Raw genomic sequence first — 18,929 nt, 5'->3', positions numbered from 1 at the left:
ATTGTGCTCTGGCGGCATGGCAGCAGCAGGAGGCCCCATTAGCTAAAGTGGTGCTTCAGGTTAAGAACAGTTTCAGGTTAAGAATGGACCTCCAGAACGAATTAAGTTCTTAATCTGAGGTACCACTATACAGGCATCTATGCAGCTATGAACATGGGAAGCTGCCTTATAATCAGTCAGACCATTGGTCTACCTAGCTCAGTATTCTCCACATTAATTGGCAATGGCTCTCTAGGGTTTGAGGCAGCAGACATTTCCAGCCCCACCTGGAGATGCCTGGGATCAAACCTGGGACCTTCTGATAGCAGCCCCCCCCCCCCGTTAGCGTTGAATGTCAGAAGTACTGTATATGGCAAAGAATGCCAGCTCTCTCTAAGATTGAAACAGGTAATGTGCTGCATCAAATATTATTCACAAACACTTCCTGGTTAAGGTCACAACAAGCATGCAAAGATTACTTTTAACATTTTTGAGAAACTTCAAAATACTGAGAACCGAAACAAGTAATTCAAATGGCAACTCTGTGAAAAATAAATTTTAAATTGCATTTTTTGATTCCGTTTAGCAAACACCCCCATCCCAGAATAGATCTGTCCAAGTAGGCAAATACAATACAGGGAAGTTTGTATATGAAAACAACACACATTGTAAGCTTGAAAGTAGAAAGCTGGAGATGGGCGGGAGGACTTTCTCTTCTTTGACCCTAACTCTCTTTCCATCCTGCAAGTCCCTTTGCCAGAAATCACTTCATTGCTCTACACACAGAATTCAAATGTCGGGACAGAGGGGACCATAAACGCATTTGATGCAAAAGATGAATGCACACTGAACTTTTCTTAAAATGTGACAAATAACTGTGGGGCTCTGTTCACTTACAAAGCAACAATCTAATGAATTTAAATTATCTAGCTTGAGGACTAGCAATATAAACATAGTATATGTGGGGAAAACAGTGTCTACTTTTTGTTTAGTAACTTGGTAAAATTATAAATATTCTTTTCATCCATGCATCTCTGTAGCACAGCGCCCTCCCTATTCAGCATGTTGCTCATCTTGTTTGTGGTTCTTCTTTTTAATACATGCATTGGCTAAGCACTTGGAATATGCACTTCCACTCAAAATAAAAGGTTTCATTCTCAATTACAGCCAGTGTTGAACTATCTTATAAGTGTACACAAAAATTAACACTCAAGTGTATAATTGTAGTTTTATGCTCAACTGCCCAATTATGCACTTTAAAGCACGTTCAAAGGAGCCATTGAGGGCATTCAATACCTCAGATCCATAAAGTCTACAGAGTACCTTCTAGCAAGACAGCTGCATAAAGAGGAATATTCCAAGCTATAAAAGAAACAAAATGCTAAAGTTTCATTCAAACAAACATGAAACTGAAGGAAAGGAGATTTCATAACGCTAGCAAGTAAGGAACTAGATCTGCAGGAGTTTGTGAGATGTCTCTTTAACAATAACAATAACAAAACTATTATTATTATTATTATTATTATTATTATTATTATTATTATTATTTACCCCGCTCATCTGGCTGGGTTTCCCCAGCCACTCTGGGTGGCTTACAGCACATAAAAATTGTAAAACATTAGAAAATTCCCAATGCAGGGTGGCCTTCAGATGACTTTCACCCCAGCACCTAAAAAGCTACGGTACAATATAGATTTCCTGTGCATAAATGGCTCCTTCTGTGAATAGAATGCACTGCCTTGGCTAACACATAATTTCTCCAAATATTTATAGAGGTCATCATCATCATTTAGAATCACTATTACTTCCAACATTAGCAACATACCAGACCTTTCAAATTACCTATTTCCTATAATTTATGCAGTGTTCCTAAACACCGGAAACACAGTGAGACAGTGTCAATATGTTTTAGAAGTGATACCTTGAAATATATTACATTTTCACAGGATGAAAATACCACTTAAAGAACTTCCCCCTAGGAAAACCTCCATACCAGCTGATCTGTGTTAGGGTTCTGAGCAAAGATTCAGACAACTTAAAGAAAGATGCTGTTACCTCACTAAATCTGGGCATGAGGCCTGAAGGTAGTGGGATCAGGGAGCTCATGGAACTTCAATGAATTGGCTGTGCCTATGTGCCCACAAAGTCCTGACCTTGCTGCCATCCTGCCCCATGCTAGTACAGTGGTACCTCGGGTTACATACTCTTCAGGTTACATACTCTTCAGGTTACAGACTCCACTAACCCAGAAATAGTACCTCAGGTTAAGAACTTTGCTTCAGGATGAGAACAGAAATCGTGCTCCGGCAGCGCGCCGGCAGCAGGAGGCCCCATTAGCTAAAGTGGTGCTTCAGGTTAAGAACAGTTTCAGGTTAAGAACAGACCTCCGGAACAAATTAAGTACTTAACCCGAGGTACCGCTGTAAGGAGTAGTAATGCTGCTGTCAGGATGACAGCAACAGGTCACACTGCCCCACCACTAACCACTACTGGTCACTTTTGAAGATTAGCAGAAAAGTAATGAAGGAGCCAACCTGTCCAACAAGGAACCCGGGAACAGCAACCCGGACCACCAAATCAGCCAATCTCACCCCCCCTCTAGCTGCCCAAATCCCATGTTCTTCACTGGGAAAGTCTTCAGGACCTGTGCCACATGTGAGAACAGGTGATCGAAAGTGTCCAAGTCCTGTAAGATCTGTATCCAACCAATTGCACTGCCTTAACTTGGGTGACCAGACTGAAACTTGGCACGTTCCAGCATGGATCCTTGCCATCAACAACCACTGCCTCTTTGCTCTTGGGCTTGTCCTGACCCCACTCCTGGTGAACTCTGCTCAGCCAATACAGGACAGCTTGTGCCTGACATTTTCTACAACCAAATCATGCAATATATAAATTTATTTCTTTATTTAAAGCTTTTGTATGCCTTCCCATAACATAAAGTTCTCTCCATGTCTTACAGAAATCATAAAGCAAACATACTAGCCTTTATCAGCTTTAAGAGACCAGGGGCAACAGTTTCATGAAGTTTCAAATCCCAGCACATTCCTCAGAATATGACAATAGCCAATATTATATACAGTGGTACCTCAGGTTACAAACATTTCGTGTTACAGACTCCGCTAATCCAGAAGTAGTACCTCGGGTTAAGAACTTTACCTCAGGATGAGAACAGAAATCGTGCGGCAGCGGGAGGCCCCATTAGCTAAAGTGGTACCTCAGGTTAAGAATGGTTTGAGGTTAAGAATGGACCTCCAGAACAAATTAAGTTCGCAACCAGAGGTACTACTGTACTATGAAGATCTTGCTCATACAGTGGTGCCCCACAAGACGAATGCCTCGCAAGACGAATGCCTCGCTAGACGAAAGGGTTTTGCGGTTTTTGAGCTGCTTCGCAAGACGAATTTCCCTATGGGCTTGCTTCGCAAGACAAAAACGTCTTGCGTTTTTTGCAAGTTTGTTTCCTTTTTCTTAACACCGTTAATACAGTTGCGACTTGACTTCGAGGAGCAACTCATAGAACGCGGTGTGGTAGCCTTTTTTGAGGTTTTTGGTGATTTTTTAAGCTTTTCCAAAACTTTTCCGACACCGTGCTTCGCAAGACGAAAAATTCGCTAGACGAAAAAACTCGCGGAACGAATTAATTTCATCTTGCGAGGCACCACTGTAGTTTTCTTTCTTTCTGAATTGTTACACTTGGAGCTTACTGTCAGGTTGCAGTCAGACATCTGGATAAACCATGGCTGGTCAAGACATGAAAAAAACATAGTATGCCTCATGCTTACTTGCTGCCCCCACCTCTGCGACCATGAGTAAAAATTTGTATTAACTGTAGCTTCTCATTTTGTCCAAGGCTCAATAAACTGTGATTAATTAAACTGTCTTGTTTGAAACAAGCCAACCTCAAACTACAGTTTAGGGTCCAGACATAACACACTCAACTGTGGTTAATGAAAAATGGAAGTAAAAGCATCTGATCTCCTCCACGAAGCTGCACCAGAGAAAATGGAACTGGGTGAGATCAAGCTTCACTGTGGCTCATTTCAACAACAATATACAGTGTTCTTTTCCACTATGGAGGTACATAACATATGAATGATTTGTCATGTAAGAGTTTTTAGATCTTTAAAAATTAATTTTTACTATGTTTGTGAAGGCAGTATATGAAGGAGGTGGGGAACAGTTCACCCCTTCACTGACTTGCATGTATATAAGTAATTTCATATGTTCCACTGCCACTTTGTCAAGTGATGGGAAGTCAATGGAGATATATGCACATGTAGACCGTTTCCAGACCATATGTTAGATATTTTCCCTACAAGGAAAAGCAACTCCTAGGAGCCAAGGTCCCTTCAGCCGCCCCAGTAAAGTATTTGAGCCCCCCCCCCAGCTGGTGGGCACTGCCATTCAAATGGTGTGCCCATATTTTATTCAACCTGACAACCCTGGCAACAATTAAGATTCCCTGTGGTTTATTCTCAGTCTTCAAAACTGTTCTGATTGCTTCCATGTCCTATCATAAATAATTGCTTATTTTTCAAAAGAAATTAAAAAAAATGCACACAGGTTTCATCCATTGCCCTCAGCTAAAGATTCTTACACACAGAATTGGTCTGTAGGCCATAGGTGTGCAGAAGAATATCCTCCACTGAACAGATGGTTAAGCACTGCCAGCTTTATCAGCTTTTGGAGAAATCAGGAGGTATCAAGCTCCTTTCCACCCCAAAAATGAACAGAACTCTCATATACCAAACAGTGGCTGACATCTCATTCAGTGTCAAAGCACCTCACATATACCACAGGTGTTATTAAATTTGTATGAACACAGAAAGATTGGAAGTTGTCCTAAACCAGGTCAGACCGTTGATCTATTTTGCCTAGTATTGTCTATGCTAATGGGCAGCAGATCTTTCCCACAACCTGCTAACTGGAGATGCTACATTTTGAACCTGTGACCTTCTGTATACAAAATATATGCTCCACCCTTGAGCTATGGTCCTTCTCCAAAGATTCAGCATCCTTCATCATATACACAGTGCTTGACCACAAGATCTGTATGCGTAGCCTTAACTTTGTACCCTTGGGCAGTAGACTTGGTCATACATGTTTGTCAATACAGCTTCATTAATTTTAACAGTTCAGGTGACTCTCTGAATATTAATCATGCTTTCTTTTCTCTAAGAATCACAAAATGTGAGTAACTGCAATGAGCAATGTTCTGTCATATTTCACATAATGAACACAACTGTATTACTGAGAGAGAGAGAGAGAGAAATAGTTATATTATGTACACACAGAATCAAATGACACATACTAATGGTTAATTAAGCAACTACCTATTACAATGACAGCATTTACACAACTCAGCAGAAAACAGGAGAATGTCCATTGGTATTCTTAAACAACAGAGGAAAGGAAGAAACAGTTCTGTAGGAATCGCTATCTATTTTGGAGGAAACCACTTGCCCAGCTACCCTTCTGGCCAGAAGTTTAACAGCAATCTATTATTATGAAGAACGTAAGAGGAAGGGAGTGATTCAATCAGTTCCTATATAACTCCAGCTGCCAAACTGGATGCGCCAAAGAGGAGTGTTAGGGAATTTTATAAAGATAACCTCTGCTGAGACTGCAATGTCAGCTTTGCAACCTTCTGGCTGGGACATGTGTTGTGAATGCTGAGCCAGTGATGCTAAAAAGAATAAAAGCATAGAAAATAATCGGGCCAGATTTCTGAACCAACCATGCAACCTCATTCTATGCATATTTACTTGAAATTCTGAGTTTTGTAAAACTTATTTGCAAGAAAACATGCAAAAGATTGCAGTTCAGCTTATCAGAGACAAACAAAAGCTAAATCTGCAAAATAAACCTGTGTGACTAGGATATTTATTGATAAGCTGAAGTTGCCTCAAACTACCACAATCTCAGAAAGCATTTAAGGCACACTGTAGTATAGCAATGTTGAGAAATGTTCTCTTTTTAAAACATTTTATGCAGAATATATTCCTTAGCTTGGCATTTTGTACATGGTGTGCTTTTCAGTTCCAAAATCATCTTAAATCTCTCTCCTCCAGAGGCCAATTCTTGAAGTAGTGGCCTGCACACAATTCTTAACAAAGGCAAGGAAGGTATTGCCCAGGAAAGAACTGAACAATGTGCTCATTTTTAGCTGCTTGGATGTAGCCATCTTTATATGGTCTCTGTTATTACTACATGTATTTTTACTGATAAGGACAATTATCTGTAGTTCAGTCAAACCAAGTTCAAAAACATGATCACTGCACTTGACTGTTGTTGTTCATTGGGCTGAATGTAGCTAAAGCACAATAATAATAATAATAATAATAATAATAATAATAATAATAATAATAATAATAATAATAATAATAATAATAATAATAATTTATTATTTGTACCCCGCCCATCTGGCTGGGCCTCCCCAGCCACTCTGGGCGGCTTCCATAAAAACCAAAAATACAATAAAATATCACACGTTAAAAACTTCCCTGAACAGGGCTGCCTTAAGATGTCTCCTGAATGTCAGGTAGTTGTTTATCGCTTTGACATCTGCTGGAAGGGCGTTCCACAGGGCGGGCGCCACTACCGAGAAGGCCCTCTGCCTGGTTCCCTGTAGCTGTGAACCTTTCATTGTGATCCTTTTATTATGTGTGGGGAACCTCCAGGTGTTCTCATACTACAATTCTCATTATCTCTGGCCAATGACCATACTTGCTAAGGCTAACTGGAATTTTAGTTCAGCAACATCTGGAGGACCAAGGGTCCCCCCACACCTGCTTAATATAATTATGCATGCATGAAGTTTAGAACAGTGAGTGAAGCTCAGACAGGCCCTAGGACTTATTCTCACATCCCCATAATCTAAAATGTAACCTGCCCTACTCTTTCCCAGCCCTTGAATTTGTAGCAGGAAAAGCAAAGTCTTTAGGCATGAGAGGAGCAAGCCAGTTAGCGTTGGACTAATCCTTGCAATCCATGGGGACCAAAATTTTTGTTAAGAGATCTGACTGCAATCAAGTATGCTCATAGCAATACACAGATTTGCACCAATGCTGTTAAGAGCAAAAGTATAACAACAGGGGAATTATTTTTATAAGCAATGACCCAACATAAAAACCTTTTTGTTCACACTCTGTTACCTGGATTAAATTTTGAAGAAGCTTAGAACACCCCCAGAAAAATATTTAGAATACACTCTCCCAGCTGCAATGCTCACCACAGCAGCACTCACTTGAGGGTCACTGCACATTTGACTGACTTATTTTTTTTAAAATGATATGCTGATTACCTTATTTTTTGCTCTATAAGACTCACTTTTTCCCTCCTAAAAACTAAGGGGAAATGTGTGTGCGTCTTATGGAGAGAATGCAGGCTGCGCAGTGATCCCTCTTGTTATTCTGGCTTCTGAGATTCAGAATATTTTTTTTCTTGTTTTCCTCCTCCAAAAACTAGGTGAGTCTTATGGTCTGGTGTGTCTTACAGAGCGAAAAATACGGTAACTACAATCATCTCTAAGCAGCATACATGTAATAAAACACAGAAAAGTTAAAATTAAAATGCTTGTTGGAATAAAAAAAGTCTTCAGTAGGTGCAGGAAGTTAGGTGTTGGCTAGAAATGTGGAAGATTTTGGGGGAGAGGAAGAAGTAAATGGCCAAGGAAGGATTAAGCCAGGCATAGGCAAACTCGGCCCTCCAGATGTTTTGGGACTACAACTCCCATCATCCCTGGCCACTGGTCCTGTTAGCTAGGGATGATGGGAGTTGTAGTCCCAAAACATCTGGAGGGCCGAGTTTGCCTATGCCTGGGTTAAGCACTCTGTTCCCTTCTCTGAGGCACCTTACCATTGAAGGCATTCTACATGCGGAAGATACCATCTCAGCTTTAATACAAATGGCTGCTATATAAAGTGTCTGCGCCTCAGACTTCAGATTTACTATTTAACATAGTATTAACATATATTTTTGTATGAAAAATGGAAATTAAACCTGCTTATAGCAAGCAGATAAAACAATCACATATATTTATTAACATTACTGAAGTAGGCAAAAGAAACAAGCTCTTTCCTGTTCTTTTTATGAGACACGTATAAGGTTTTCTTGCTATTTATGTAAGAACGAGTGTCAGAAGACATCGAAATTCTCGCCTGTGTGCTCTTAGCAACTTTTTTTTTTACGCTGTCAGTCAATCCTGTGTTATCAAGTGCGAAAGTAGAACATGCAGTTATGATTAGAAAGCATCAAGTGTTCAACTGTGCTAACAGTTCCTTCTTGATTTATCCTTATTCTCTTATGTGAGTATTCTGACACTCTTGAGGGATAAATTTTATCTATAATATTCTGTCAAATGAACGGCAAGTGAGAAAATCATCAATTAATTTATCACTGCTAACCGGGAAAGTAAAATAAACACTTTATTTGTGTAGAACCAGATTTCTCTTACACATGTGAGGAAGAAGCAAAAGCCATTATATAAAAGAACGTATCAGAATTTTACTAATTTACAACAAAAACAGGAGATGCAAGCAATAAGGCAAAATGTACATGAAAGAATGAGGTTGTTACTTCCACATATGCTCAGTTCATCTATTTTGACAGGTGTTACCTAGGAAAGACTTCAAAGAATATTATATTTCCCAACTTTTGCACATATCATGGATTATTTGGGGAATGAGATGGAGGAGAAGAACTTCCTTCTTGAAAGGCTGCCTCTTTCCCTACAGATCTCCTTGGGTGTTAAAATGGGCAGTATTGGTTCCACCACTTAGAAGTTCAGGAGAGGGCATTCCTTTTGGCAGGCCCCAAGTTGTGGAGCTCCCTTCCCACGGATGTGCATCTGCCATCTTCATTTTACAGCTGTCAGCAAATGCTGAAGGCACACCTCTTTACCCTGGGCTTTAGACACCAAAGATTTGAGTTTTTAGGGTGCACGTTATTTTGGTGTTTGCTTTAAACTGGTTTTAACATTTCGTTTTAATTGTTGTAACCCACCCTGGAACTTTAGAGTAAAGGGGAGGAGGAGAATATAGACTTCTAAACTTGAAAAATCTGAATAACACAGAATTTTTATGGCTTTGCTTAGGAAAATATGCTGTTTTCATGTTACCTACATGTCTCTTTTTCTAAAGTGTGCTTTTAAAAATAATAAGTCTAAACTGCCTTTCTACTCAATATGCAAGGTAGGGCAACTTTAAAACACCAATAAAAAAATAAAGTAACAATAACATTCATACGAAACACTACAGAAATTAAAATTTCACGTCTTTAGGCTGCAAATCTAATACTCAAACTCAATGGGCTGAAATGCTATAGGATTTGGCCAAAGCCCCACTAATCCAGCGTACTGCTCAGACAAACAGAACAGCTAGATCAGGGTGGATCCATGGACCACACAAGGGATTAGCATACTTAAGGCACATGTGTTACTCTACAGTCGTAACCATTTGCACTAGTATAAAGCAAACATGGATTGAACATCAGATTCACCATTCTTGGGATATTGATCCACATATGTAAGCCATGTGCAAATTATTATGCCTTACCATAATATCTTATTTTGTCTGAGTCACTTTGCTATACTTGCCATTAGAGTATATTTCCCCAAATGTACCCATTTGGCTCATGTAATTAACAAATGCTTGCTTGTCACCAATTAGTATACGTCCACATTTGAAACTCTAAATCTAGTTCTGGGGAAACAGGGACTTTTGCGATGTTGAGCAAGATATGCACCTGTGCCAGTTAATTGAGAAACAGTCATTTATCTCTAAGTAATAAAACATTCCCTTTGAAGTGACCATGTTGATCATGAAATCACATTTTAAAATGTTGTGTTCACTACATCCTCTTTCTACTGTGAACTTACTTATATGCATGACCATTTGGCAGGAAAGCTGCTGTTTGATTCTGTGACCATTTGGGGCTATTAGTTATAAGGTATACCACTAGTAATGCAAAATCTCTTACCATAAGCCCTGCTTTGTCGACTAAGTTTATTTGTCTTCCATGTTCTTGTTTCCCATAGCCTCTTAATTGTGAATTTTCAGGGCAAACTTGTCCAGTACTATTGGCCCTTCTTTTTTAGTTGTAAACTGATGTTACCAAACGTATGGTATGGCTGATCCTGCAAGAGCTATGCTCGGGGTACTATGGGAATTGTGATCTCACATTACAATTGGTGTTTTACCAATTATAATAGGACTCAGTCATTGCCCAGTTCTAAGCTAGTATACAAGCGGTGATAATAGGGGTGTAGGTTAAAGGAGTCTCTGAATTTACAGGCGATGAGGTCACATGTGACCATGTGTATGTGCAGCACCAGGAAATTACATAGATTCAAACCAGGAGATGGCACAAGAAAGCTGCATAGTCCTTGTGGCTCACAAGGAGACAACCACCCACCCTGGAACCCAAAAGAGGACTTTAGTGAAGGCAGAGAAAACCCTTAAAAAGCCAGAGGTGCAACGGGGCTTTGTTTAGGCTGTTCAGTCTCTGGTGTGCATGGTAGCGCAACAGCAACTGCTGCTTTTCCACAGCCTCCAGAGCTTCGACTCTAGTTGAAGAATGTGCTGTGTGGAAAGAGAGCTGGAGAGCAGGAAAAATGGGTGTTTAGAGGCTTTTAGAGGTGCTCCCCACTTACGCATGGAACATAACTCCTGCATAAGTGAGAGTACACATGCACCAATCTTTTTCATTCTGGAAGCATAAGTGATACCAATGAATTAATAAAAAGTAGCATTATTCTCTCTCTTTTAGCACACACATGCACATACACACAACGTTCACATTTTCATCTAACAGACACTGAAAAGCGTAGAACCTGTATAACAGCCCTGCTATTCTTCACATCCACTTTAATACAGTGGTACGGAGCACTGACAGAGGAAAATACTGTGCATCACAAAAGTCACTTTTGTTCATGATTGGTGATAGAAGACTGTCTTAGCACAATCATATTTTTGTAGCCATCAAATCACTCAGACAACTGATATTCATATTTTATAAGCAGAGAGCAAAAACATTAAAAAAGAAAGAAGGTATATATAAGGGAAAGTGAGTCGTTGCACTTCTGACAAGGCTTAAATCCCAGGAAGCCAGTGTCTGTGAGCCAAGAAAAGGCAATATAATATTTAGGCACATCTAGGAAAATGCTTGTAAATTCTACTGGTCCAATGAACAGAGACACAGTTTTCATAATTTTATCATTGTACTCCATGGCTGACTGATTGTCAGACCAATGCCAAAGCACAAGTTCCCATTTGAGTGACATATGGATTCAACCAACCAGAGAGATGTTAGAACATTAAATACCACAAACAGACAGGACAAGAATACCAAATTAGCACTCCCGTAACCATATACGCTAGTAAAGACCTAGGGTTATTCTCTAAATTCTCAAACCCTTCGCAACATAATAAATGCTACCTTCTCTAGATAAACAGCTTCACACTTCATAAAACTGAAATACATTCTGAGAAACAAAATCTCAGAAGGAATGCTTGGAGAGAAAGACCTTAAGAAGGTGAAAGTGTGGTTTCCAGAATACTGAAATGCACATATTTAGGAGGTAGAGAATTCAATGTAGCTTTCAGCTCTAGCACAGGGAAGGAATATTTTTTACCTTCATGGAAAGCCATTCCTGAGAATAAAATATTTTAAGTGAAATGTAAACATTTTAGGCAGTTAAATCTAAAACATGTACAGTATTCCATTTGTTATCCAACATGTTACAGCAGTCTTGATGAAAGGGGAGGAAAGAATTCTTAACATTTCATTTTAACTAGCAACTGCCTAAAGAACATTCAGCTATTTCAGCTTTTTTGCATGTCTGCCGATAGTGGAAGAAAAACTAAAAATGTGTGAATGCTCAGACTCCTGACGTTTCTGAAGCATTAATATCCCTTTAAAAAACAACAACAACCACCTGGATGCATCATGTCATAAAATGCAGGTCGCAGTTCTGTTGTTAAAATTCAAAATCAGTTATTTTATAAAAAGTCAAGCCCAATAAATTGTTTAGAAATATATAAACATAAGCTGCTTCTATCCACATTGTATGAAGCATTAAAATACTGACAAGAAATGCCCAATTTAAAGGACAAAATTCAGAAATAATATTAATTAACAACAAAAAGCCCTAAACATCTTGGACCTCAGGTATCTGAAGGAATGGCTTGCCCTGTATCAGCCTGCTCAGCTTCTTACATCTGCAATGAGACCCTTATTGTTGCATCACCACCCAGGCAAGTTCCTTGAGTAGTGACATCATGGCCCTTGTCTATGGTGGTGCCTTGATTATGGAATGTGGCAACATTACTTACATTTTGGCACCAGGTTGAACTTAACTGCTACCCCATAAACACCTGGGCAGGAAGCAAATTGGTAGGCTAGAAGTACGACCTGCTCTTATTTAATTTGGGTTGTTATTTTAATTGTTGTTTTAAATAATTGCCAAATTATGTTGTAACCGTTCCATGGATCAAGTGATGAAGGGCAGGTTAAAAATTCACACAGTAAATAAGCAAGCAAGCCTAATATGCCAACAATAAATAAATAGAAATCTGTCAGCAGTCCTCATCCCAGTTTCAGGGAATCAATATAGCAGTTAGAAAGTATTGTGAAGGCAAGGGCAGCATAAAAAGCAAAGCAGTGCTCTATATAACTGCCTAGCATACTTGCTCATGCACTGTCAGATTTTTCACTTGAATATATTCAAATAGGTAACCTGGGATGCACTGACTAACTGTACCGAATCTTACATAAACAAACATCTAATAAAAGGAAACATTTCTAGAGCACAAAGGTTATGCATTCAACACACTTCCAGTGTACTCCTGATGGAATTTTGTTACCAAATTTTTCTGCTGCAAGCAGCAATAATACTTTCAGAATAGCAAATGCATCAAGGATAGTCTGTTCAGTTGACTTTTAAGAAATATATTCTTCTATTTCTTCTTGTAGGGCCTGCCCTCTCTCCTGTAATCTTCATAGACCTCTAACCAGATGGTTGCCATTAATTTGATTCTGAATTGATTCTAGAATGTATTTTAATTAATTGTGCGGTTTTATGCACACTGTGCTATTTTTACCTGTTGTTAGCCGCTCTGAGCCCGGCTTTAGCTGGGGAGGGTAGGATACAAATTATTATTATTATTATTATTATTATTATTATTACACACACACACAGTTTCCCTACTCTAGATGTCTCTGCAGACACATGTTGTTGGCTGTACTATTCAATGTCATTTTGTTTTCCTTCTTGTCCCAATATTTCCTTTTTCTTTTTCACTGTATTAAAAGAGTAAAGAAAGGCATGTTAAGAAAAAGATGCATTCCTTTCTGTACAATTTTAATACAAATTCTCTTATCATATTTAGCTTGAATTTCCTACTGGGAGAAAAGACAATAGGGAAGCAAAACATATAGCCCACAATCTAGTGCTGTTATGCACCACAGACCCACTGAAATCCTGGGGTGGGTGGGTGGGTGTAACACTTGATAGGTTTCACCGGAATACAGTGGTGCAGCTAGGCATGCACCTTGGGGCTCAAGTCTAATAATAATAATAATAATAATAATAATAATAATAATAATAATAATAATAATAATAATTTTATTTATATCCCGCCCTCCCCAGCCGAAGCCGGGCTCAGGGCGGCTAACAACAATAAAACAATACAAAAGTACAGCAAGTCTAGGGCCCTCGAAATGATCACCCAGAGAGCAGTAGATGATAGGGCAGTGGTGAACAAGCCTAACACCAGGCTCTACAAGGCTAATGCTGATGACCACAGCATTCTTTCTTCTTATTCTGAAAAACATTTTACAGTCTAGGACCAGCCAGGTTTTCGCTTCCAAAATTTACTACCATTTCCCATAACAACATGGTACTTTCCCCCCGAGTTAATGGGTTTACCACCAGTGCAGCAGAAGCAAACCTCACTTTATTCCTGTAGTCATGGGAGTGATGTGATTTAATTGAATTTAAAATGTGGAACTACACATTTTCAGAGCGTGCCTTATTTAAATCAGGGTTGACAAATTATTATTTTTTTATTTGACTTTTTTGCTCTAAGATATCAGGAGTGCAAAGTTGTAAAGCGTACAATAACAGGAGGGAGGTAGAAACTAAATATTAATTGCCTGTTTCGTAATAGAAGTTGCATGCATGGCTAACTAAATGGCACCCCTCCCCAGAAATCTATCTGAAGTTACCTAGCTGCACCAATGTCATAATATATAAAAATTAGGGGAGTCTCCTTGGGAAGGTTACCTAGAAAGATTTAGGTTCTCTCACTTTTGCCCTAAAGAGTCATTGCTGATCAGAGTAGACAATATGTGGCTAGATGGACAAATAGTTTAACCATAGTATAACTGTTTGCTTCCTAAGCAATCATCTAGCCATTTATGTACTCAGCACATTTGCTTATAGTAATGGCATTACCTTCTTAACCTACTGAAATGTCACTAAATATTATTTTAATTCTTAACAAGCAAAGAAACAAATAAATATTGAGGTTAACTTGCTCCTGAATGTCTAAAAATAATACTAAAGTAGATGTTTGGCAAGATCATTAACTGCAGATTTGTTATCACTTAATAAAAATTAACTATGCCGCCTAAAGCATGCTAAAAGGATCAGGCTAAAAATAAAAAAGAGTAAAAGTTATCTTTACTAATTTCATATAAACACAACCAGGAATTATTTTTTTAAAAAGCTGCTAATATCATGTTATTTTTGTAAACTGCAGAGGTTTTCTTAAAAGCATGTGGTATATGTCAAGAAATTTTGTTAAAAAAACAAATAAATCAGTGTGGTCCGCTGAGCAAGTATTTTATAGCAGATGGACTGGTGGACTTGCACCTGGGAGATATTCACTCTGTCATCAACAGGTACCCACAAAGTCTGGCTTGGCAAAACAACAACCCATTATTCATGGTCACCACCAACCCTTCCCCACCAGCAAATTTGTGCTTGCAGATAATTTGGTGATTGGATGACCTGGCTGCCAATTTCGCACTAAGCTTGGGGGGGGGGGCAGGAGACTGTCCTGCTCCTGTGTTCTGCAAAAGGCCAGCATAAAGGCAGATGCTATACTTCCCTTGATCAAATAGTTCTCTGCAGTTGAGTGCAGAGGCTTCAGAGAAGAAAGGAGTTGAGCTGACATAGTGAAAGCACACACAGTTATCTGTAAGTTGCAGGCAACTCTGGGAACGGGTTGTTGCATTGCAAATCTGGGACAGGGGCAGTTAGCAGAAGGACAGTTGCCCCTTGTGACTGGGATTTACAGACTCGTGATGGTGAAGCTCATGAGAGGGCCATGGGCTGGGCACTCTCTCTCAGCCTACTTCACAAGATTGTTGCGATGACAAAGACAGAATAACTCCTTATGACCCTGGCCAGCGATGCAGCTAGGTAACTGTTGACCACTGACTCGATGGTCTCACAAGAGTCCCAATCAGACTCCCATGTGTATTGCTTCCGTTGTAAAGCACATAGATAACATTTATCTTCCTCCGTTTTGAGAAAGAAAGGGTTACAGCGATATAAGATTAGATTGAAGGAAAGATTAGGAAGACACATGTTTGATAGAATTATTAGAAGTTGCTGAAAAATTTTGGACATTGGGATGCAGAAAGGGGAGGTATGGGGGAGTCTGAGAAACGAGGTTTATGAAAAAAAGGTTATGAAATTATACGTGTTTGTATGTCTTTTTACATGTTTGTATTGTTTAAAAAAATTCTGTAAAACCAATTAAAAATTTATATATATATATAAAAAAAACATTTATCTTCCTCCTCCTGCAAGCACACTCGCTGGTCATTCCATGTGTTACAACTGGAATATATTCCAAAAAGGGCAAACAAAAAAACAGTTTGCCAGATTGATAACAAAATAATAAATACTCTGAGCCTATGTATTTTGCATTTTAAATTCACATGATTCATAGTACCAGCATGACTGCAGGAATAAAATGAAATTTGCTTTCCCTGGAAACAAGCACCTCTTTGTTTTAAAAATAAAAAAATTAATGGATAATAAATGTTTAATGTAAAAATAATAAAGTGTGCATCTGCAACCATATACATGCATGGCTGACCAACCCAACTATATATATTTTTAATGGGAGGAGAATCCCAGTCTGGTCATGCCTGCTGAACAAGAGGCCTGCTTACCACTATATTTATTTGACCATTTGGTTTGTTGCTGCATGGGTGGTTATTCCTTCCACCAGCACGGAGCTGTGAGACCCTTCATTCCAGCCTAAGCCAAAAGGCTGGCTCTGATCTAAGAGGGGACCCTCATTGATACATCTTTGATTCCAGCTTTGGTAAGCAAACAGACAAAGTTTCCCCTGAGAATTACAAGATGGCGGCAAGGTTATATATAAAGATAAAAATGTTGAGTCACATCAGACTAAGTCATCCCATTTGTGCAGGGACTTCCAGTTAAGTAACAGAACTTATCCTCCCTCTCCTCCCACCACATGCCCCCAAATCTGTTCTGGGGGTGCATGGAAAAAGGAAAGGAAGGGGCATTTCCATTGCTCAGATAGGATGGCTTTGCTGGATACAGCCTACTGAGAATAGCCATGGTGAACACACCTCACACAGTCATGAGGAAGTTACTGCTTCTTTTTTGTCTAGTCTAGTCCAACTGCATTTCATTTAGTCAGTAAGAAAGTTCTCTAAGACGGTAGTTCAGTATAAGCCATTTACTCAGAAGAAGGGAAGTTTCAGTTACCAGAATGGAGGACAGACGCTGAAAATGCAGAATGTAGAGAAAGTTAATGATGGTCTATTCACCTGTTTCAGGAACACTTGGTTAGATGACAGTCACTGATTATTACTGCAGGGCTGGGATTTTTAAGGCAAGTACTCTACATAAATGCCTATTTCAATGGGTTCTAATTATCATAATGAATGGCTGGATATACCTTCAGATTGAACTTTTAAAAAACAATTATCAAATTCCACTAATTTCCTTGTACTACAAATTGCTATTATACCATTACAAGGAGAACCCAAATCTTTAACATTACTAAATATAAGGCACTGAGATCTAAGGCAGAGTTCTTAGACTATGTATAATTCTCTCCCCCCCCCCTTCTTACTTTGCTGAGCATTTTACAGCTATGTTAATGGTTGCCCCTTCCTTGCATAGCCTATTTCCCAATACTTGGAGCAAGCATTCCCAATTGTTTAATCATGGCTGAACAACTGAGAGAACCATCACACTTCCCTTGCAAAGCATGAATTAACTATCATTACCTCCACTGCACTCAAGTGTAATACTCATACTAAAGTTTATCACAATTAAGGCTTTTAGAAAAGGTGCAACAGGTTTTTATAATGTAGTCTTCGGGATATCACTTTCAGCTGCTGACTGACAAGAGTTGATGGATATATATATATATATATATATATATATATATATATATATATCCCTCTAGAAAAATGTGATATAATAGCTCAGTTCATAAGTAAGAAACATATTGTAACTGCAGCCAATCAACAGTGTGTGCTTTCCCTCCTTCACTTAGCAAATACTTGAAAAGAAATACAAAAACAAAAGATTCATAAAAATACACCACTTTTTAACATTAGATTTTAAAACATTTGCTGCCTCCATCTGTCTTTTCCAAACAGAAAGATTGCATGTCAGTGAGTCATGACTTCATCACTATTTCATGTAATGCACTGAAACCGCAGCAGGGCAGGGGGGGAATATTAACAATTTGAAGAAGCTTTATGCAATACTTTCTAGTATTGTATATGACAAAAGCTTTTCTGGTAATAATACTATGTTAAAAGAAGCATCCAATACAACAGCTTCCAAGTTTTAGTGCATAGCCTCACACACTTCACTGCTGTATGACTTAAAACCCCCTCATAATAAACTAGAATTATATTCAGATTGGTTATCTGCAATGGCTGTTAAAGGACTAGAAAAAGGAATTTTCTGTTTAACTGAACACAAGCAGCAATGAAAAATACTGCATTTAAACTAAACACATGTACAGTTAACAAACCTTTTAAAAAATGTTTTAAAGCACAGCTTTAAAAAAAAGGGCAGAAAACTAATGGCATGCTGAGATCAAAAAATACTGCAATACTTTTCAAGGACAACCTCAAGGTAATACTCAATGACAGTTTTTAGAGTAGATTTTGTCTAGCTGTATAATGCTAGTTCATTGGTCAGGTGGTAGTACACATTACTCATAACTGTCCTTGGACTTCTTATTCATAAACATGAAAATGTATTTTAAAAATGGAAATACGTTGTGAAATCACAACTCAATCACATTTCATATAAGTTATTCAGAGAGATGTCTTTTTCATTTGTTCTGTCTGACCTGACTAAAAGTGCTTCCAGGTCAGACGTGGGTCCTTGCCAGAACAACATCCAGACATTGGCCCTGTCTGTGTGGTTCTATAGTTGCTCTTCTGCTGGTCAGTCCCTCTAGTGTCCTGCCTAATTACTACTGCTGCACTAATCTGCCAAATTTCTTACCTGCTATCACAGTGGCAGGCACACCAACTAGGGGAAGCCAATGTACTCGGGGGCCCTTCGAAGTTCTTAAGGAAGAGCTGTGCCCCCTCAATAATGAGTGGTAACATTGTGTGTGATGTCACACGACATCGTGTGTGATACTAAAGTGACACTAAATGATACTAAGCCTTATCACACCCCTGCTGGGAGTTTTCCTCTAAACAAGTAGTCCCGCCATGTTTACCACTTCTAAATAAGGAAGAAGATACTTGCATCTTCTGAATAATTTTAGCTGCTCTTTTCTATACCTTCTCCATGTTTATGACATCCTTTTTGAGATGGTGCAACTAGAACAATACAAAAGATGCTAAATGTGGGTGTACTATAGTGTTTAAAAGGGGGAAGGAACTGGCATTGTGATGCTTGCTGTTTATTTCAATCT

At 38.9% G+C, this 18,929-nt stretch overlaps 1 protein-coding gene across 14 annotated transcripts in view; it reads right to left on the bottom strand.

Annotated features, from left to right (window-relative positions):
- ARID1B (AT-rich interaction domain 1B) overlaps positions 1-18,929 on the bottom strand; it is a 358,734-nt gene that overhangs the window by 282,294 nt on the left and 57,511 nt on the right. Inside the window, exon 1 of one of the 14 annotated variants that reach the window (XM_081187408.1) lies at positions 18,509-18,614. The exons of 11 other annotated variants lie outside the window; for them this stretch is intronic. The gene's annotated coding sequence lies outside the window, so the exon portion shown is untranslated. Of the gene's footprint in view, positions 1-12,145; positions 12,171-16,599; positions 16,755-18,508; positions 18,615-18,929 lie in introns of those variants that run through there. 2 more of the 14 variants (XM_081187409.1, XM_081187410.1) reach the window with 2 other exon arrangements.

The sequence above is a fragment of the Podarcis bocagei genome (assembly GCF_964188305.1).
Source record: "Podarcis bocagei genome assembly, chromosome: 3".
Lineage (NCBI taxonomy): Eukaryota > Metazoa > Chordata > Lepidosauria > Squamata > Lacertidae > Podarcis > Podarcis bocagei.
Note: the sequence above shows the minus strand (reverse complement) of the source record. Positions and strands in the feature narration are given on the sequence as shown.